The sequence below is a fragment of the Lissotriton vulgaris genome, chromosome 2_1 (genome assembly GCF_964263255.1).
Source record: "Lissotriton vulgaris chromosome 2_1, aLisVul1.2, whole genome shotgun sequence".
Taxonomy (NCBI): Eukaryota; Metazoa; Chordata; class Amphibia; order Caudata; family Salamandridae; genus Lissotriton; species Lissotriton vulgaris.
In genome coordinates this window covers 1,002,669,213-1,002,691,203 of record NC_141687.1, presented here as the reverse complement: position 1 = coordinate 1,002,691,203, position 21,991 = coordinate 1,002,669,213, and the positions used below count along the sequence as shown (strand labels likewise).

Below are 21,991 nucleotides of genomic sequence, written 5' to 3'. Positions count from 1 at the left end.
CCCCTACCGAGCCCGGACTACTATGCCTAGTATGAAAGTCCTTGGAAAAAAAGACCCCCACCCCCCAACCAGGCATCAGTGATATTTCTTTTTGTGTTTTTTAAAACACTTCTCGTCTTTGGGGTTTGTCTTTAAAAACAAGCTAATTGGTCCACCATGCCACAAAGTCAATGGCTGGGTGGCATTCAGCATTTTTACAAAAAGTACATCCGCTGTGACAGCGGAAGCAGTTTCAGCAAATGTTTCCCACCTGTGCAATGGGGAGGCATAAATATGGAGGTCAAGCTGCTTCTGAGGAGGCGGGGGCAGTGCTTCCGTTGCCTTCGCCGGCCTACTGACCTCTAGACGGGACCTACAGTACTGCATGGAAGTTAAATCACTCAGTGAAGATCCTTACTGCAGAAAGCAATACATAATTACATTTGTGACCTCGTCAAAATCGCCAAGATGTAAAGATAAACCCACCCAGCACTGTCAGTCAGTCAGTCAAAACAAACTTTATTTGGTTTGTTACAACCATAAAAGTACAATTTGCCTCTTATCTTACTAAAACAGGTAAAATAAAAACAACAGAAAATACATAGCACGGCGGTATCGATAAACATATTACATCTTAATATACGTATACTTAACTATTATTTTTTACATCGAAATGTTATCATAATTAATTTAAAAAACACTTAATTCATATCTATACATCTTCTTAATCATACAGCGCTATTTTAAACACTAAATGTTTCACATTTATTTGATGTCAAGGACCTATCTTATTAGATCTTACTCTGTGCAGCTGAGGAATACCTTAACTTTTTTCATATATTTCCCCAAGGCACAGGCTATGTCTAAGTTCTCCATTTCCATCAACAATTTAGCGTCTTGCATCCTATTTGTAATATTATAATTTTAAAAAATCGGACATAAAATCTCCTTCCTTAAATCTAAAAACCACATACAATCTAATAAAAGGTGTATAATATTACAGGTAGTACCTAAAGTGCAAGTGCAGAACCCGTTACAACTTATCATTTGATTTCGGGTTCCATTATTCGCGTAACATGGGTTTATTCCGATTCTCATTTTTAGGACTTCCCGCCTTAAGTTATGACTTGGTAGCCGGTCCACATACGGAAAGTGTTGGTCAAGCTCCCAGGCAGATGTCATGTGGGCTACCGAGCTTTTTTGTGAGAGGTACTCCCGGTCATAAGTGCGGGACATATCGGTGCCTTGGAGCCTTAGTTCTCTCTTACCTATTATTACCAGCACTGAAAGTAATGAGGGTAAGGATGAACTGAACTTATTAATAACATTTCGGGTGAATTTAAATTGCATTCAAATCACTCTCCTCCAATTTTCTGAAATACCAAATGAACCTGATCCACTTCAAATGAACAGGGGTCAAAGCATCAACATTGTGAATATCATGAAAAACCAGACATGCAAAATGAAGACAATAAAACAATGGAACGCTTTTCTGTGCAATGTGACATGGGCTAGAGCAGCCACCCACAGAATTAAGAAGGATGGGCCGAAATACAATACAAAAACGAATTGGAGTACTAATCCAGAATCGAAGGTGAAATCATGCATCCATTCACAATGAATGCCACCCAACAACCCTGCAGGTCCTGGTCGCCAAACTATTGTTTGTTGTTGTCACTTTTCAGGGGGCAGTGGGGTTTAGGGCAGGGGATGGGTTGTCAATAGACAACACTGAAGCCAGGCTCCATTGGATCTACTCATCTTCCCTACTCTGATGGATTGAATTGACGCTTCGCTACCTGTGATTTATACACCCGCTTTGAGGGTTAGTCAGAAAAGTATTGCTTGTTATTTGCCTCCTTTGGAGCCCTCATAGACAACACTGTATCTTGGGCAGCACTGACATTCCACTCCTGTGGTACCTTAGGATGCGCGGTAGCAAACGCTGACCTGGTGCCATTGAACGTTAACATGTCTTTTTTTACCCTAATACATCCTCTTAAGACTTTCAGTGTTTGTGATTTGTGAGTACAGATATCAGCACTGCTAGCTTCTTCCTTCACAATGGTACTGGCCTACAGGGAAAAGTATCTATGCCATTTGTAGTAGACTGTCAGTTTTCAAGCCTGGCAATTCCACACGTTTTTCAACCTCAGGCCTACACTTTGCCATGTCTGTTGCTCCTATGATCGTTGAAACTAAAGTTTAAATCTGCTCAATATCTTTTAGATGAAATAATATGAGTACGCCCAGTAAGCAAAGGATTAACATAGCAGAATACCTAAGAAGATAATATCAATAGACATGAAGCTGACACACTAAACAACAATACCATTGGTCATTAATAAATAATAATTTGCACATATCATTCATGCATATTAGCTTTAATCGAAAATGTTTCCACCTGGGACGGCATTCATCCTTTGCACCTTCTTTGATTGGTGTAACTCTCTATTTCCCCAAATCAGATAATAACCCCCATTTACAAATTAAAATTCCAGTCAAACTAATAACTCAGCCTTACATTATTCAAACCCTTCCCCTGGAAAAGTTGCTGCAAGCTGCACTAATACACTTTCTCCACTACAATGGGTGGTCCTGTACATCTCAGTAAGGTTCCAACCACTACAGCACTCACAAATGCCTGGTTATGTTCTGTCACACAGATTTTTAGAGCACACTATCACCTGGGAGGGTATCCTGGTGCCAAGCACTAGTGAGCCTATCCAAACCTGGGCCTAGAGAGACTATTCGAAAAGCCAGGACTTCAACTTCTTGCAGAATTCAAGAAGTGAAGAGAAGGCTCTTATGTGTAGTGGCAGGTCGTTCCACGCTTTAGGAGCAATGTAGGAGGAGGCTTGACGGCCAGATCTGGTTTTCTGTACATGAGGGATGTGTACAAGGAGGAGTCCAGACGAGTAGAGGTGTCTGGAAGTTTTGTGAAAGCAGATGCTATTGCTGAGGTATGCTGGGCCATTGTTATATAGTGCCTTGGAAGTGGGTTGAGGGGTTTGAATTGTGCTAGTTTTTGTATGGGGAGCCAGTGGAGGTCCTTCAGGTGTTGTGTGATGTGAATGCCACGTGAGAGGTTGAGAGTGATTCTGGCCACCGAGTTCTGAACTGTCTGCAGCCTTCGCATAGGTTTTTTTGTTGATCCCGGCGTAGATTCCCATAGTACAGCTTGCTTGTGACCAGGCCATGCATGATGGTTTTCTGGGTGCTGCTGGGAGCCATATAAACATTTTCCTCAGCATCTTCTGGGTATGGAAGCATGAAGCAGTGATATCGTTGACTTGAGCGGTCATGTTGTGTTTGCTGTCTATGACGATCTCGAAGTTCTGGGCATGGATGATGGGTTGTGTGTCAGATCTAGCTCTGTTGGCCACTAAGTGGATTCCCATGGTGAAGTGCTCTCTCTGAAGATCACAATTTCAGTCTTATTGGTGTTCAGGTTCAGATAGTTGGCCGTCATCCAGTGGCAGATTTCAGTCATGCAGGGTACTGAGCATCTTTTTTATGAGAGACTAGCAGCCAGCCCCAGCGTTGCCTGGGGCAGAAGGGGGCTGGGGGCTGCATTTTTACCCCGGGGCAGAAGGTGGCTGGGGCAGCATGTTCTCGAGCGGTGCACCCGCCGACTCCCCCCCCCCACCTCCCGGCCCGCCCTGCCCCCCGCCCGGACTCCAGCAACATCCGATATAAGTTAAATAGCAGCCCGCGCGGTGCACCCGCCGACTCCCTCCCGCCTCCCGCCCCAGCAACATCTCCAGCAACGTACCTCTCACTGCTCCTCCGCTTCCCGCCGCTCCTCCCCGCGCTGCCTGTGCTCCTCCGGTTCTCGCAGCTCCTACCGGCGCTGTTGTCCTTCGCTCTTCCTGGTTCTGGTGAACACCGCTCCTCCCCTCCCGCAGACGTTGCTCATGTCATGTCGTCTGCTCTTCCTGGTTCTGGTGAACGCCGCTCCTCCCCTCACGCAGACGTCGCGGCCGGCGCTAGTTGCAAGGGACTACTTTTTTAAATTTATTAATATTTTAAACAACGTTTTATTTTTATTTTTATGTAGCCTATGTCCTTCTGCTTGCCCTGAGGTTTTCTAAGATGTCTTTGGTGTTCAGATTGGTGGTGTAGTTTTCGAGTTTACCTTACCAAAAGGTGCAAGTTCTCTCTTTATAATAGTAGTATAGATTTGCATGTCGTCGGCATAAGAGAGAAAATTGATGTTGTAGGAGCGAATGATGCTGGCTAGAGGGATCATGCATGCGTTGAAGAGGGTCGTGCGCAGAGGATCCTTGTGAAACTATGGAGATGAGGTCTAAGAAGTCAGAGGTGTACTGTGCAAGGCTGACTGACTTAGTCCTCCCAGTCAGGAAGGAGCAGATCCATTGGAGTGTGTGTGCTTGGATTCTGATGTTATGTAGGCGTTGGATAACGATGGAGTGGGAGACCATGTCAAAAGCTGCAGAGAGGTCTATGAGGATGAGGACTGCCGTGTCTCCTCTCTCCAAAGTCATGCAGACATCATCCATGGTGGCGGTTGTAGCGTCCTCCTCAGCCTGGGTACTTACCAATGACTATGCCACACAAGGCGCTTAGAATAACACGTCTTTATTCATCTGCCTGCATCTGCGAAATCAACATTCTAAACCTGCATTCAGTTCACTATGCTCTAACTCTTCTACGGTGTCCATCAGGAGCCAAAAGGGTTCTGTCATTGGTAATTCACACAACACTACATCTCCCCTTCTCTTAAATAACAAATTCTAGTTTTTTACAAACATATATGCAATCATAGCTCTTTAAATGAGTCTCTGATCACACACCCTGATCATGTCATTGTAAACTGGGGGGCAGGCAGTGTGATGTAGGAACAACAGCATTCAAGGGGTTTTCAATTGTATTTTTGGATCCAGCCTCTATATTGATATCAATGCCTGACGAGCGAAATGCGAGGAATCTTGCGTAATGGTCTTCCCAGGATGTTGGGCAGTCACCATGTCTCCTTTGCTGGTCACAACATGAAAGGACTCAGCATCGTAGGGGTGATCAGATTTTCTTTTGCTAGACTGACAGACAAGAATTCGATCTCTTCTAGTAAAAGTAATGTTTTTTCATGTTGGCACTTGACTGCATAGGCCTTCATTCTCCTTTTATGAACCAAGTCTTTTATTTGGATTTTTTCCTCAATACTTGTTCTTCTGTTGGTCGATTGAGGTAATTTGGTCATCATGGCTAATCCCGACCATCAAGGTTGCAAGTCTTTCACCTGTGGTCAAGTGAGGGGCTGAACGGTAAACAAGAAGAGCTGAAATCAAGACAGTTTTAAGGTTGAGCTTTTCCAATACAGCATGCTGAACAGCTTTCTTAAGAGTACTCATGAAACATGGATCCATCTCTCGGAGGCAAGATGGCCACAGACAGACCATAGGGGAGCAGTTGCGCTGTCTCTCCTCTCCTCGATATACTGAAGCTGATGCTGTAGCAAGCCGACTATGTTGATCATCTTAGATTGGCTGCTGCAAATACTGTATAGACCAAGTAGGCTGAAGCAACCACAGAATCAGATCGAAGAGGTTTCGCCACATATATCGGCGGGGGGACTCCTGAAGGCTCGCCTATTTGGGAGAGTAAGACATTTGATCCCCAGAATGGTGCCGAGAGGAGTCAAACCCAAAGAGCAAAAGGAAACGAAAGATCTGCCCCAGTAACACCCGGGTCTGCAGCTGCATCGACCCTACGCGGGCTGCCTTGGCAACGAAACTGGCGGCAGCTAAAAATACAGGGCTGATGGAAGACCAGACCAGACATCCCACCAGAGAAAAAGAGACACCCTCCGATGCGGCAAAGAAGAGCTCCAAGAATTGGCAAGTTGGTGGCACGAAAGGCAAAGATGCTGTGCTATGGCAACCCACCTTGTATGAGGCTTTCCCCACGGCGGCAGCCTTGGCCGGACAGGAGACAAACACGGACGGAGCTGGTAGACCCTCGGCCCAAGTGCAGATTCCTCGCAGCACCGATTCATCGGTAAGACAGAGCAAGCAGAACACGGAGAAGGTGGATGAGCCCAAGAGCACAGTCCAGGGGATCACCGACGTCGAGGCTGGAAGGAGGGGCGACCCGAAAGGAATCCCCACGAAAGCACCAGAGGATACGCTCACACAGGTCTGCGAAAGTATTCAACAGAACGAGACAGAAGCCATGGAGGAGGGTGACGAGGTCGGCCCAGATACGGAAACATATGCTGAGATAAATGCTGACACTAGACACCAGCCCCGGGTCTACCAGCCACGCCATAGATGGCAGCACAGGTACAATTGCGGCGGCAGAGCACGAGGCGGAACAAATCCCAGGAAACATTGTTACAGAAAACTCCATACTGCAGAATGCTCATCCAAGGAGAGGGCAGGGGTCGGGGATATCTACCCCAGTGTCAGACATGGTGAAGGAAGGAAGAAAAGTCGCAAGCCGCACAAAATGCGTAAACCATAATAAGAGAAATGGGAATGAGGCAACCTCAGCACCAGTAGGCGCGGGGGGCCTGCCATACCTAAACAATCACAGAAGGCAGCTATTCCAGTCCCAATACCAGGCTCTCCCAGCGATGATTGTTTTTTCTCTCTCAACGAAGACACAGGTTCCTCACCATCAAGTAAGGAAAGTCTGACTGGTGACTCTGAATCAGACTCCAACTCTGACCCCTCTACTGAGGAAAGCACCTCAGTTCAAAGGGCGCCTGGTACCGTAGGGGTAAGGCAACAGAGGGAACGATCCCGGGTCAAGCCAAAATTAAGAGGTAGTCCATCACAGGGGGAGGGAGCCAAAAACCTTGACTGGGACTACTCCGCGACATCCCAACTGTATCAAGAAGGCGGAGGTTCAGACGCACAGCAGCATACCACAACTACTCTACAACCCCCTACCATAGACTTACTGTTTAGCACTCTCAAGCAAATGCAGGGGGAGGCCAGGGCAGAGACAAGAAGGGCCAGACAAGCGTCTAAAAAAATACATGGATCGCTTAGGAAAATGAACAAAATGTACTCGGACATGGCAGGTAGAGTCACTCAGGTGGAAGAACGGACTGGGAAACTTGAGGACAATGTTTCAAAATGGCAGGAGTTCAAGGAGACGCAGGAAAAACTGGCGGACGATCTGCAATGGAAGCTGGAAGATTTCGAGAACCGCCAAAGAAGCTATAATGTTAGACTTTTGGAGATTGCTGAGGGGGCAGAGGGGCAGGATATTCGTTCCTTTGTAGTCTCCCTACTAAAGGGCGCCTTTCCTGAGTTATCGGTATGGAACTGGAAGAGCAAGGTCCAACGGGCGCACAGATTCCCTTTGACTCAGAGGAAGGGGTATGTAGCAGCAGCAAATACCAAACCGAGAGCTATTCTGGTTTACATTGGGAATTACCTCTTTAGCCAGGAGGTCATGGACAGGGCAAAGCCAGAGGCAAAGAGATCGGCTGAGGGTACAACATTCTTTGCCCGCCCAGACTTCTGCCATGCAACTGTGGAGAGAAGGTGGCGATTAAGGCGAATGATTCCGGCTTTTCAATCTTTGGGGCATGAGGTTTTCTTGTTATTTCTGTCACGTCTAAAAGTACTGGAGAATGGGCAAGTAAGGATGTTCTTCTCAGAGATAAAGGTTCAGGCATACTTGACCAGAGATAAAAGAAAAGAAGGCTCAAGAGGGGGCTAATGACGGAATGCGGTAACTGATCAGAAGTATTATCTATACAAGACTTACGAGTTTTAGCTCTTAATTCAGCATAGCACTACATTTATCACGAGGTTAGGGCATCAGCATAGAGGCAACAAATGGAATATAAAGAGATGGGGGGGATGGTGCGACATCCTGCAGACATTCAGCTGCTGCACATAGGTCATGGTTGACCTATTTGCCTGTAAGGGGGCATTTGTTGGCATACAGACACGACACACTAAGGAACATACAGATCAAGGAGGTAGCAGGGGATACTGTAGGCATGTAAGGCAATAGTAGAAATCTGAGCAATGCTGGATGGGAGGAATGGTTAGGACAATCGACAGATGTAGCTTGATGAATACTCGAATAATTACTATTTACGTGTGTGGAGTGATCGATCGAATTAAAAGGCAGCTCCTACAGGAGACCCAGATTGAAGGAAACAAGGGGTTTCTGCTGGAGCAATTAGGCTATCACGTTCTGGCTCATTCAAAGCAGGGGACCAAAACTAGAGGAGTGGCAATACTCTCCAAAGACAAGTATTTCCCAGTTAGGAAGAAACTTGAGGACCTGTGGGGAAGGTGGGACTTAATAGAATGCATGATTAATGGTGGCTGGGTCACGCTAGGATCGATCTACGGCTCTACGGAGGACGATCCTGAGATTTTCTCCTTTTTAGACTTAGACCTATCGGCGTGGGCCCCCTTAGTGATTCTCGGTGGCGATTTAAACATTAATGGTATAGGTGGTCTCGGCTTGGAGCCGACAGATAACTATCAGGGGCGCAAGAAAAAGGTCTGTCGGGCAATTTTAAGCCTGGCAAGAAATAATGCATTAGTAGATGCATGGTCCAAACTTAAGCCGCAAGATGATGGGACAACCTACTTTTAGGCTCCCCATAAAACCGGCGTTAGGTTAGATTATTTTTTGGTCTCTAATAGGTTGGTAGCAAACTCTCAGATAGAAAAACTGCCCGTATCATATTGGGCCACAACCCTTTAGTTTTCTCCTTAGATTTTGCAACAAGAACTAGGTCTACGCGCAAGTGGACTTTTGAGCGCGGACTATTAAAAGACAGTAGCTAGGTCCTCCATATGAAAAAATGTATTAAAAGTTACTGGGATATTAATAGGGGCAGTACTGCCTCAGGATTTACTTGGGACGCCTTTAAGGCAGGAGTCTGTGGCGAAACCTTGAGATTTAGCCTATTTAGACAAAGGCAGGAGCAGACAAGGTCAATGGAGTTGACTAAAACTTTAGTGGACCTTGAGGAGGAGTTGGCAGCACTGTCCTCAGCAGGCGCGCCCTTGGATGAAATTCTGAGCAAGTTGTCGAGGGCAAAGGCGGCAGCAGCGGAAAATATTGCAAGCAAGGCAGCAGCCGAGTACGTAGCAAGGAAGGAGCACTGTCATGAATGTAGTGAATGGGTGGGTTACACCGTAGCAGTTCGAACAAGGCAAAAGGCTGCTCTGGGCGAGATCAAGGGAATTTTGGATAGCACTGGACACATGATAACGGACTCAGGTGAGATTTGCGAGGTATTCAGACAATTTTACACCAAATTATATAGTGAAGAACAATCAAAGGAATCCCTTGCAAATCCAAGCTTACCTGGTGGATATACCTCCCCCATTTCTCACGCAGGAGGGCAGAGAAGAGCTTGACTCACTTATGGTGGAGGAAGAAATCATGGCCGCCCTGGCGAGCTTGCCAGCAGGTAAAGCCGCAGGACCGGACCAAATCCCCATTGAGTTCTATAAAACCTTCCAGGCAGAAATCTCTAAGGATCTGATAGAAACATTGAAGCACACACAAAGAAGCTGTTCTACTCCAAAGTATTGGGCGGGTGCCGAAATTGTCATCATTCTTAAAAAAGGTAAACCAATGAAAGACCCTGGGTCTTATAGGCCAATAAAATATTTGAATGCAGATGCAAAGATCTTTTCTAAAGTTCTGGCCTCTAGGCTTTCAAAGGTGATAGGCACACTAGTTAGCAAAACACGGCATAGATTTATTCCAGGAAGAGAGACGACACAACACATTCGTAGAGTCATCACCTTATTTGATGCCTCAGAGGTCTCAGGAGATCCGATGTCTGTCATGATGCTGGATGCTGAGAAAGCATTCGACCGGGTCTCCTGGGAATATCTTAGGTTTTAACTAAGATTGGTAGGTATCGACAATGATTACATACATATTTAGAACCCACAGTGCACATCCATGTAAATGCTGAATACACGAAGACTTTAGAAATCAAGCGAGGCATTGCGCTGTATATGGACCCCCTGCTGCGTGGACTTGAAGCTAATAGGAGGATTTTACCTGTAAAGACCATGGGTGGCGAAGGTAAAGTACTCGCGTTTACTGACGACGTAGCGATCCTCACTCAGGCCCCTACAGAGGCTATAAGGGAAATCGAGGGAGAGGCGGTAGAGTTTGGCTGAGTCTCTGAATATGCCCTTAATGGACCTAAATTACAAATAATTAAAAACAAAAAGGTGGTTTGCTCTGACAGTCGCGTAGTGGACTCGGAGTATATTTGGGGATTAATATATCAACAGATTTGGATAATGTAGTGACTAGGAATATTGAGCTGATAATTAACAAAGCAAAAAAAGACCTTGATAGACTCCACAACCTTCACCTCTCTATAGTGGGATGGGCTAACATTATAAAAATGATCCTGCTGCCAACGTTTCTATATATATTCAGGGCAATCCCGCTAACGTTTGAGGCAAGGTGGTACACTACATTAGAGCAGATGACAAATAGATTCATGTGGGCACATGGCAAGATGAGGCGTGCTCTACGGTATATGTCACTTCCTAGAGACCGAGGTGGTTGGGCTGTCCCCGATTTTAAAATGTACCATTGGGCAGCAGCCTTGCAGTATATGTCTGGGCTTATAGGGGGAGGTTCACCAGAGGCAGAGGACACTTCAGGTTCTACTACTATATACTCATTACTGCTAGGGGGAAGGCACTCAATGCTTTCCTGAAATATACAGACCCTAGCTATTTCAAGAGAACTAAATTTAAGACCCTGATGGCTGCATATAAAATATGGGCAGCATTTAGGAAAAAGTGAGGACTTGGGAGATACAATGCGTATACACAACTGTATGGAAACAATTCCCTTCCTACAGCAATCTTTGCAGACTCTGTCTTTTTAGATTGGGGGCAGCGCGGAGTGGTGAAAATCGGGGACCTCATGGGCTCGCATGGAATCTGTCAGTTCTCGGACGTCCAGCAGTTGTATGGTGTGGCTGTGGTAAATAAAATTACTGTGCAATTTTTCCGTATAATTAATGACAAGTAAAAGAATAGCTCAATCAAATGAGAGGCAGAGTCCGTGGTATCTGAGTCATACGGGCTTTAATTAAAATGGCTCGAGCCAATGGAGATCAGATCCATCACCACAAGGGTTCAGGAGGGGATATGCAATGATGTCAATGATGTCTTAACAGTACACAATATATATAGTAAACTGTACAATGGTGATGGATACAGTAGGCGTGACAAGTGAAAAAGAATAAGATAAGAACACATGTGCGTAGCAAGAAGGCGTGTACAAGGGCGTACACGGAGGTGCGTGCTGGAAACGTCACAGAAAGTGTCATAGGTGGGTGGATGCATAGAGAATTTCTGCAGGGTCAGCAGAGACCTTTGACATGGGTGCGCGCGCAATTAATATGACGTGTGATTGACGTGGACCTAGGGAGAGCTGGGGGCTTGACTTTAGCACTAGTAGAGGAGACAGAAGTCTGGCATGTCAGATCGACCTGTTCCTATAACATATCTGATATCTTGTGTTTGGAGGATGTTTTATCTGAAGTAAAAGGTCTCTCGGGCAGAGGCTATTCTACACTGAATGCATATGTGTCTAAGTGTAATGCGCAGGGCCATGGGCCTACCATGGTAACGGGAGCAATGAATTACGTGAAGGAACAGGAAGGCTTGGCCCTTTGCTCTGCAGCCGGGAATATGTTTACCTATATCACTAGACTGGAATGTGGTTTCGAGGAGGCTGAACTGATAACTTGAAGGCAAAATACTGTCTTGGCAGGCAGGCCAAGCTGAGCCAGGCACCGTTTCGCTTGGCAGGAAGTAAGGCAGAGGTCAGGGATGCATCTCCATGCTGCAGCTTTCAGAGACAGAAGTGACTCGAAGTCAGAAATCAGGGCCTAGCTCGGCAGAGCCAGGAAAACGTAAAAGTATACCATGTAAAGACGTTGGCATGGCATGTTTAAAGACTGAATTATCGATCCATTCATGGCGGATCTGGTAGATGACATGTTAACGTTGGACGCAAATGTATATGCGTCTTCATATTCGGTCATGGAGGGAAATTACATGTACTTTAAGCACGTACATGGAATCGTTGGGGTACACGTTAGGGGACATACTTGACCATAAAAAATTCAATTACCTCATTCCCTCCTTGTCCCCTACGTTCCCTTCAGGATATATCTATTTTCATGAGACCATCTATCTGTTCATATAACATCATCTGCTCATCTTTTCTCATACGGGAACTGGAACGTGAACTTGGATGTGGAACGCAGGCTGTGGCACACAGGCCGCAAATGGCTGGCCCACATTGTAGACATAGACAACAACTGAATGCTATGAGAAGTGCGATTCCTAGGAATGACAATACTTTCCATCCCCAGGCTGATATTACATTCCAGAGCCAACCGGACCAAGTCCAGGTGCCTGGATTCTGGTGTAGCTGATGAGCTATTTCATGAAGCCTGGTTATAGCCTTGTATACTGACGGTGCGTTATTAGGAATAAACACACAACAACTGGATCCGATGACTCTACAAGCTCCGCCCCTATCGGCCAGGATGACGTCAAGGACAAGGCGGTTCTGAAGAACAACAAGTCTCATAGCAGACTGTTCCTCTGTTAAGTTACTTAAAGCAGAAGTAGTCTCATTCACTACTGCTTCGAGGGTTCTAGTTAATTTGCGTATTAATTTACTATTTGAGACAGTACCTAAGAATGGAAAAAATCCTTTATTGAAATCTATGTATTGTTCTAATGTGGTTTCAGTCTGATCGACAATTGGGAGACCTCTCTTTTGTCTAACGTGAGTAAGGCGGGAATTCCTGTGATAATCAGATGGGGCTAGAAAAACAGGTGGCAATAGGAATGCAATAAAACAAGTACCATCCCAGTCTAGAGGTAAACGTATATAGGCTGTCTGACCACAGATAAAATAGGAATGACGGGAAGCTTTGAAAGTAGACTTGCCTTTATCACTGAATTCGACCACAGTAGTACAGTCACTGTGTCCTAGATGTACTGAACTATTCTTTCTGACGCATAATTCACCTCTTACAGGTAAGACTGATATTGATGGCAAGTCTGGATTAGTTTCGGACTGAACATTCAGAATCATGAGGTCAAGTGTAAAATTACCTAATCCATACACTTCATTTTCTAGATCAGTCCCTGTCCTTTGCGGAAGACCTTCCTCATCTGGGAAACATGCTTTATTCATAACTGTGTTCAGATTTCCCCATATCCAATTGCCCTGGGAAACTCTGGATTCAGTGTCTAAAGAGGATATTAAACTAAACCATGCACCACAGGAACCATTATGTGTAAACGGATAAGGAAAGAGGGGCAGAGCTCCCTTGTAGTTCTGATAGGGAGGGAGTCGGCCACATATCCAACAATTAGTAGCATTGCTGGTCTGGTGAGAATGGTGTAACATACGGATGAATGTATTATTGCGCAGCGCAAGTTGATAAGACAATTCGTGTGGGGGCAGATCACTAAACGTGTGCTCTGCAGTGTCATTAGGAAATGAATGTGCAATGGGAAAGAATATATGTAACATCCAACTTATGCAGATTATCGTAAGACTCAGAAAAAACATAATAAGTAACGTTAGAATACAACGACTTCGGAGACCTTTACAATATCGCTTTCTCTTGATCTCCTGTCTATCTCTCTCACTATTGGGGTCTATCTTGTACATGCCAGGAACCTGTCTAACCGCTTCACCCGAGGGGGACTTAAACAATTAAACTGTCTGACTTACTAGACCTCAACTTTGACTTGTACTCCTGGTGCGGAGTTTTCTCTAACAGGGGGAGTTTAGTATCAGTGTCTGGAATGTGGCAGTCCTGGGAAACAGTTTTTGGCGGAAGTCCATAAAATTTCTTCACATGGCTCGAATGCAGCCAGCCTTTTCTTCCCTCGATTTTCACTGCGGTCCTTGTGGTCATCAGAACGATTTTAGGTTCCTTCCAGCGGGGCTCCAGAGGACTTGATCTGTCGAAATTGCGGACCACGACGATGTCACCAGGAACAAGTTCATGTGGTTTCACCTCGGTGTTGTCTGGGAAGGCTGCCGCGACCTGTGAACGACATGATAGTAGTGCAGACATCAAGGAAGCAAGGTAATCTGTCAGCATAGAACTGTCAACATCTGTAATTTTACGGGGCATAGGCGTCCCCCACATATTAGGAGGCCTACCGAAGACCACCTCATACGGGGATAGCCCTGTCCTAGAATGAGCTACCATTCGTATATAAAAGAGAGCAACTGGCAAGGCTACCATCCAATCTACACCTTTTTCTGCACATACTTTAGCAAGACAGGTTTTCAGAGTCTGATTGTGTCTCTCCACAAGACCAGCTGCCTCGGGATGTCGAACACAGTGGAATTTCCATTGATATCCTAACAAGAGTGAAACCTGTTTCATGAGCTCGGACGAGAATGGCTGACCATTATCTGAATACACGACACGGGGCAAACCGTACCGTGGGAAAAATTCACGAACCAACTGCTTGGCAGTGGTTACAGCAGTGTAATCTGGGACTGGATATGCTTCTGTCCATCTGGATAGGGCACATACAACTACGAGGACATACTTGAATCCTCGGCATCTGTCCATCTGGATATAATCCATCTGGAGGACTTCAAAAGGATGGTCAGGAGGATGAAATCCACCTCGTTCCACGGGAATACCTTTTCCTGGATTGAACTGACAACAGATCATGCAGGTACGCACTTTCTGTTTGGCCGCTGCTCGTAAATGCTTGTTGAACCAGAGGTTCTGCAAACTGTCTAACATGGCTTTCTCTCCTAAATGTGCTGGACTGTGTGCTGTGTGAATGATAACTTGAACCATAGAGTCGGGGAGAAACCATGTGGTTTTTCCCTTCGTCATCCATCCTTGTTCTGTCTGGACCCCTCCTTGTTCAGTCCATTTCTTGATTTCGTCTAGGGTGGCATGTGTCTGTATATCGAGTACGTCTTGTGTGGGATCCCTAACTGTCATGCAATGTGTCAGTGGAGCTACTTCAGTCTTTGTCATGTCAGTCGGTATATCAGCTTGAGTCTGAGCTGTATATTTCGCTGTTCGATCTGCCAGGTCGTTACCCTGGGAAATAGTGTCCGTGACTTTAGTATGTGCTTTGCACTTCATGATGGCTATGGCTGTAGGCAAATGTATTGCTCCTAACAGAGCTTGAATGAGGGGACCATGCTGGATCTTGGCTCAGTGAGAGGTCAAGAAACCTCTCTCTTGCCAGAGAACACCGAAGTCGTGTACGACTCCAAATGCATAACGTGAATCTGTGTATATGTTTACTTTAAGGTTCTTGGCTCGTATGCAGGCTTGGGTCAGAGCAATGAGCTCTGCTGCTTGAGCTGACAGGGTGTCAATGCGATGTGTTTCTATGACTTCAGTTTCGGTGGTCACTGCATATGCGGCCACTAACTCTCCTGTGCTTGTTCTCATACATGAACCATCCACATACAGTGTCAGGTCTGGATCGGGTAATGCAATATCTGTCAAGTCTTGTCTGGGTTTCGTGATTGTGTTAATGACTTCCACACAGTCATGTGGAGTAGGGTCTGTTGTGTGTGACGGTAAAAGTGTAGCAGGGTTTAGCGTATTGCAGCGTCTGATCTCTATGTGTGGTTGAAACAATGTCAATTCATAACCTGTCAGTCGTGCTATAGTCAAGTGCTGAGTCTGTGTTCTGTTTAGGAGAACTTCCACAGAGTGTGGAACCTGTACTGTCAGCTGATGTCCTAATACTATGGAATCACTTTGTCTTATTGCTAGAGCTGTTGCTGCAACTGATTTTAAGCACCCAGGCAAAGCCTGGGCTACTGGATCTAATGTACTCGAAAAATAAGCACACGGTCTGTGTTTGTCTGCCTGAACCTGAGTGAGAACCGACAACGCTGTGCCATCGCGCTCCGTGACAAAAAGTGTAAAAGGTTTGTTGTAACATGGTGTTGCTAAAACAGGTGCTTGACATAAGGCTTTCTTTAATTCGTCAAAAGCTTGTGTATGTTCCTGAGTCCAAGGGAGGACAGTCAAAGTCGCTGCCTCCTGTGTTGTCAACTGTATGAGTGGCTTGGCTAGAAATGCGTACTGGGGAATCCATTGTCTGCAGTAAGAAGTGAGTCCAATAAAGGCTCGCACTTCCTTTTGTGTCTTGGGTTGTGGAAGATGTGCAATTAACTGAATACGATCAGGTGTTAGCTGCCTACCCCACTTGGACAGCAAGTGCCCAAGGTATACCACTTGCTGGGCACAGAATTGCAGCTTCGAAGGAGACACCTTGTGTATCTTGTCTGCCAGAAAATATAAAACTGTCAGTGATGCACGTTCACATTCACGTTCTGTTCGGGCCGTGATCAATAGATCATCGACGTATTGGAGTAGGGCAGTGTCAGTAGGCATGTGAATACTGTCAAGTTGTCGTTTCAGTGCTTGACTATAGATGCTAGGGCTTTCTGTGAATCCTTGAGGGGCGCGTGCAAATTTGAAGCTTCGGCCATTTAAACAGAATCCGAAAAGGTACTGGCTTTCCGGATGAATGGGGACACTAAAGAAGGCGTTCTTGAGATCGATTACAGTAAAGAACGCTGCTTCTGAATCAATAGCTGTCAATAATGACGAAATGTCTGGGACCACTGGGTATTGTGGTATGATACATTTGTTTAGTTCTCGAAGATCGATCACCAATCGATAGACTGGTGGTGCATTCGGATCAGTTCGTTTAAGAATCGGAATGATAGGGGAATTACAAACATTTGAGTCGGTTTCTACAACCACTCCTTGTGCCATGAGCTTGTCAATGATTTTCAGCAAAGCCACTACAGCATCAGGTGGTAACTTGTATTGTCGGATTCGGGGTAGTACAACTCCTTGTTTGAGAGTAACACGGTATGGTGTAATGTGCATACAACCCACATCAGTTGGACCTCGTGCCCATAAATGCTCTGGTACATTCTGTAGTCTGGGATCAAAATCTCTCAACACATAATGTCCTTTAAAATCACGTAGGAATAACCTCACTCCTTCCGGAGAACAACAAATTACAGCTCCTAGAGCTTTCAGTGTTTTGATACCAAGCAAGTTTTCTGGGCATGATTTCGTAAGTAACAAATCTGTAGTACGGGACAATGGACCAACTGCAAGGGGAACTGGTTTCGATACTTCGTTAACAATAGGCTTTCCTGAAAATCCAAGGGAAACATTCTGTGAGCCTGAGAGGGGTGCCCCTGGAACCTCGTCATGACTAATGGTAGTTCTGCTTGCCCCTGTGTCAATCAAAAATTTTCTGTCCTTACCTAATACCTGACTGTGTACATAAGGACCCTCTTGATCTACAGGAACCTCGATAAGGGGCAAGCCAACCTCCCTCTCTAGGCTGTTTCATGTATACTGTTGATAATCGGGGTAATCTGACTGTGCATACTGGTACATCTGCTGTGTGACATGTTGTGTTGCGGCAATGGGTTGGGGTTGGGGCACAGCTACGGTCTGTTGTGGAATCTGCGTAGGCTGCACATTCTGCGGAATATTTTGCTGGACTTGATCCTGTCTAGGTGGACGCGGTCTTTCTTTCGTTTTACCTGTAGCTATATTGTGTTTCAGAACGGTACATTCATTTATATAGTGACCTGGCTGTTTACAATAGTTGCAGGTCCCTTTAACAGGAGCTGCAGAATGACTAGTCTGTGTATTCTGTGTATTACCCCTTCTCTGACCGTCAGCTGGAACGGACTGAGCAACTAGTACTTTCATTTTTGTGTCTTTCATACGTCTCTGTTCATGATCATGTTCCTCTCTAATTCTGTTCTGGTGGTACTGTAACATTTGTAACATTTGGGAATGCGTATTTGCTTGCCATGTACTTTCAACTTTCAGTACACGGTTCTTAACCTGGGGTAAGGAATTCTCGACTAATTTGGTCACAAAAAGATGTGGATATGACTCGCTACTTGTTTTCAGGCCACTATTAATAATAAAACATTTCTCGAATCTGGAATAAAAATCACTAGTGTCTTCGTCTTGTTTCTGTTTGCAGGCTGAGATTGCATCCCAGTCCTCTTTTTTAACCGTCAATAATCTAGGCAAAACTTGTACTAGTAATCCTGGTAATGCTTTAGTTTTGTCCCCAAGACCTAAACCTGGGGTACGTCCCTTTTCTTCGTCCTCTAATTCAGTCCAGTTAATCTTTTTATCTCCCACCTCCCACTCTTTTTCTTTCAGTTTCTCGTAAATACCAGCTGGTAACAGTACTTTTAACATTTTCATAATATCGGGATATGTGTAGTTTCCCATCAGTAACATGTCTTTTAATTCACGGTGGAACCCAGCAGGGTCTTTATCGTGACAAGGCACTATTTTCTTCATTTCCAATAATTCCATTTTACTTAAGGGTGTATATACGAATACGCGTTGAAGCGCACCCCCTGGAGTCGTTTGGATGGGATGAACTTCTCGTAAGGGATTCTGTCTGTCTAGGTGATATTCCTGTCTTACTGGTGGTGGGACAGAAACAAAATGTGGAGTCAAGAATGTTCTGTATTTGTGACGTTGTTCAAGAATCACATTAATCAAATCGGTACCTAGGCCTCTCCATCTTTTCAGAAGTAAGTCTTGCAACATATTATACAATGGACCTGGATCTGAGTTCTGATTTTCATATAGTGTAATGAGATGTTGGATCATGTATATACCAGCTAGTCGCTGCTCGTCTGGGGAAAGGCTCAAAAACGTTTGTGCTACAGAATCATCATTATACATACTGTCGTTCCCAGCCCATTGGACTGCTAACCGGGCTAGTTCCTGATCACGCATGGTACTAAGTTCATGATAACCTATTCTTTCTTTTAGTATTTTATCAGTCTGTTGGAATACATGTTCAAGAGAACATTGCTCTGGAATGGGGGAAAGGAAACGTTTCTTGTTTTCTAGACGTATGGGTCTGTCAAAAGGTCTGTCAATGGAATACTGTTTAGGGAGCTTCACTCTACCTACGTACGCTATTGTGCTTTGATTCTCTACTGGAGTCTCTGTTTCTTCCTCCTCTGAGGATTCATTCTTGTCTGACTCGGTTCCCCTTTCAGCCTTCTGTCGGATATGTATTGCTACTATTTCTTTGCGGATCTTTCTGGACATGGCATCAATACAATTTTGTTTATCATGTTTACAATCTGCAATATTCTGACTCCATTTTGTCAGTACCTCCATCTCTTCTTGAATAATACCTGGCCGATCTTGTTCCCTTATCAAACAATTAATCAAGAATCGTAATATTAACCCTTGTGTCTCAGCTTTCTGATATGCCATGGCCTCACGAATACATTCTGGTCTCTCCCCAGTTCTAATAAAATGATATATTTTGTCTAGATGGTCTGGCATTTCTGGTAATGTCATCAAATAATCTGTAACACGTCGTAGACGTAACGAGGCTAACATCATGTCTCCTTTCTTGCCAGGTACTGGATCATATCTACAATCTGTAATATACTGTCTAAGCTTTTCAGATGTGATCGCTTTCGGAGTACGCTGTGTTGCTAATTCCCTGATTGTCATTCGTTGTACTTGTGGCGGGGTGCGGGGGTGGCCTCCTGTGGCACCTCCTGAAGCGGAAGCGAGGGCATAACCTGACTGAGTTGTAGCTGTTGAGGTCATGGCAGGTAGAAGAGGTATATGTAATGGGGGTGGACTCTGGGTTGCAGTTGTCGCAAAAGGATTATGAGGACCAATAACAGGGGGGCCAGTAGTAGTAGCAACAGCAGTAGGGGAAGTGACAACAGGTGCGGGAAAATGGTGACGTGGTGGGGTCGTGGCTTGAACAGTCGGGGCAGACTGTTGTACATTATTAACGGGTGGTACGGGTACATTAGTATATGCTGGAGCCACGTCATCTAAATAAGAAGAAAGGAATATGTCTGCTGCGGTCTGTTTGTGACGTACTTTAGTCGGAACCAATGGTGGCGGCAAGTTACGGGGTACTTCCGGGGTCGCCTTGGGCAGGCCCTCGGCAAGAACTGGATACATGCCTGTAATGAGTGCATTTCTTTGACGGTCCAATTGTTCTAATCTGACTTGTTCGCCTTCTTCTAGTAACTCCTTTTCTCTGACTTTTTCGGATACCTCTCTACTTTTCTCTGCTTTTCTGATTTCTTTCTCTGTCCTTCTATGCGATTCTTTACGCCACAATTCTATGGCATCTTTCTGAGATTGTCTAGCTTTCTTTTTCCATAGTGCTTCTTCTACTCTCATGATGCATTCAGCATCCCATGTCCCTGTAACAGGCCATCTATATTTCTCTTCCAAGTCTTTAGTGTAGTCCACCCATAAATCTAAGTACAGTATGGCGTCTAAGCCATGTTTATGGTAAATAAAATATCCTGGAGTGTCCCTAGATGGGACGGGAACTGCTTCTTCGAGTATCCCTTTCCTAGTTCCTATCTGACGTAATTTCGAAAACAGAGGCATGACCAGAGTGATTCAGACGTGAACACAATAAACACAATAATGAACGGCAAACAATCATTCACACCACGACATAAAAATACATTGAAACGTTTCGAACAGATACTGTCTAGTACATAGAAAACACGATACTGGAAATCTCGAGAGATAATGCTAGAAGACTTAGAATGCTGAATCACTGAATTACTAGATGTACTGCTAAACAGTACAGATGCACTGCTAAAACAGTACAGACCGGATCTGTGTACCCAGACCCGTCTTGACCGGACACAAATTAATGCACCCCTCTAGATGCGTCCCCAGCAACGGTACTCACCGGGAAGCAAGAACGGAAGGCCTCGGAATCTGGACTAGACTGGACTGGACTGCTACGACGTCTGGTTACTGCTACGCACTACGCATGCGCCTCGATGCTTCGGAAACAGGTGGGCCTCTGGACACCTCGGACCTTGCTCTCTCGGCTGGGCTCTGGTCGGGATCCTCCGCACTCCTCACCGCCTCGTCTGGATGCTGAACCGCAGTCTCTGTCTCCTCCGTGGGCCTGAGGGAGATACAGGAAAACCTGCAGATGCGCATAGGAGTCCGTCACGGCTGTAGAGGGGTCAAGGCCTGCGACGCATCTCCGGCGCGTGGGGGTGGGGGAGGGGTCCCTATTCGGGCGCCAAATTATGTGGTAAATAAAATTACCGTGCAATTTTTCCGTATAATTAATGACAAGTAAAAGAATAGCTCAATCAAATGAGAGGCAGAGTCCGTGGTATCTGAGTCATACGGGCTTTAATTAAAATGGCTCGAGCCAATGGAGATCAGATCCATCACCACAAGGGTTCAGGAGGGGATATGCAATGATGTCAATGATGTCTTAACAGTACACAATATATATAGTAAACTGTACAATGGTGATGGATACAGTAGGCGTGACAAGTGAAAAAGAATAAGATAAGAACACATGTGCGTAGCAAGAATGCGTGTACAAGGGCGTACACGGAGGTGCGTGCTGGAAACGTCTCAGAAAGTGTCATAGGTGGGTGGATGCATAGAGAATTTCTGCAGGGTCAGCAGAGACCTTTGACATGGGTGCGCGCGCAATTAATATGACGTGTGATTGACGTGGACCTAAGGAGAGCTGGGGACTTGACTTTAGCACTAGTAGAGGAGACAGAAGTCTGGCATGTCAGATCGACCTGTTCCTATAACATATCTGATATCTTGTGTTTGGAGGATGTTTTATCTAAAGTAAATGGTCTCTCGGGCAGAGGCTATTCTACACTGAATGCATATGTGTCTAAGTGTAATGCGCGGGGCCATGGGCCTACCATGGTAACGGGAGCAATGAATTACGTGAAGGAACAGGAAGGCTTGGCCCTTTGCTCTGCAGCCGGGAATATGTTTACCTATATCACTAGACTGGAATGTGGTTTCGAGGAGGCTGAACTGATAACTTGAAGGCAAAATACTGTCTTGGCAGGCAGGCCAAGCTGAGCCAGGCACCGCTTCACTTGGCAGGAAGTAAGGCAGAGGTCAGGGATGCATCTCCAT

The 21,991-nt window shown here is 45.4% G+C and overlaps 1 protein-coding gene across 1 annotated transcript in view; it reads right to left on the bottom strand.

Moving 5' to 3' along the window:
- SLC38A11 (solute carrier family 38 member 11) overlaps positions 1-21,991 on the bottom strand; it is a 501,004-nt gene that overhangs the window by 19,540 nt on the left and 459,473 nt on the right. The window lies entirely within an intron of this gene.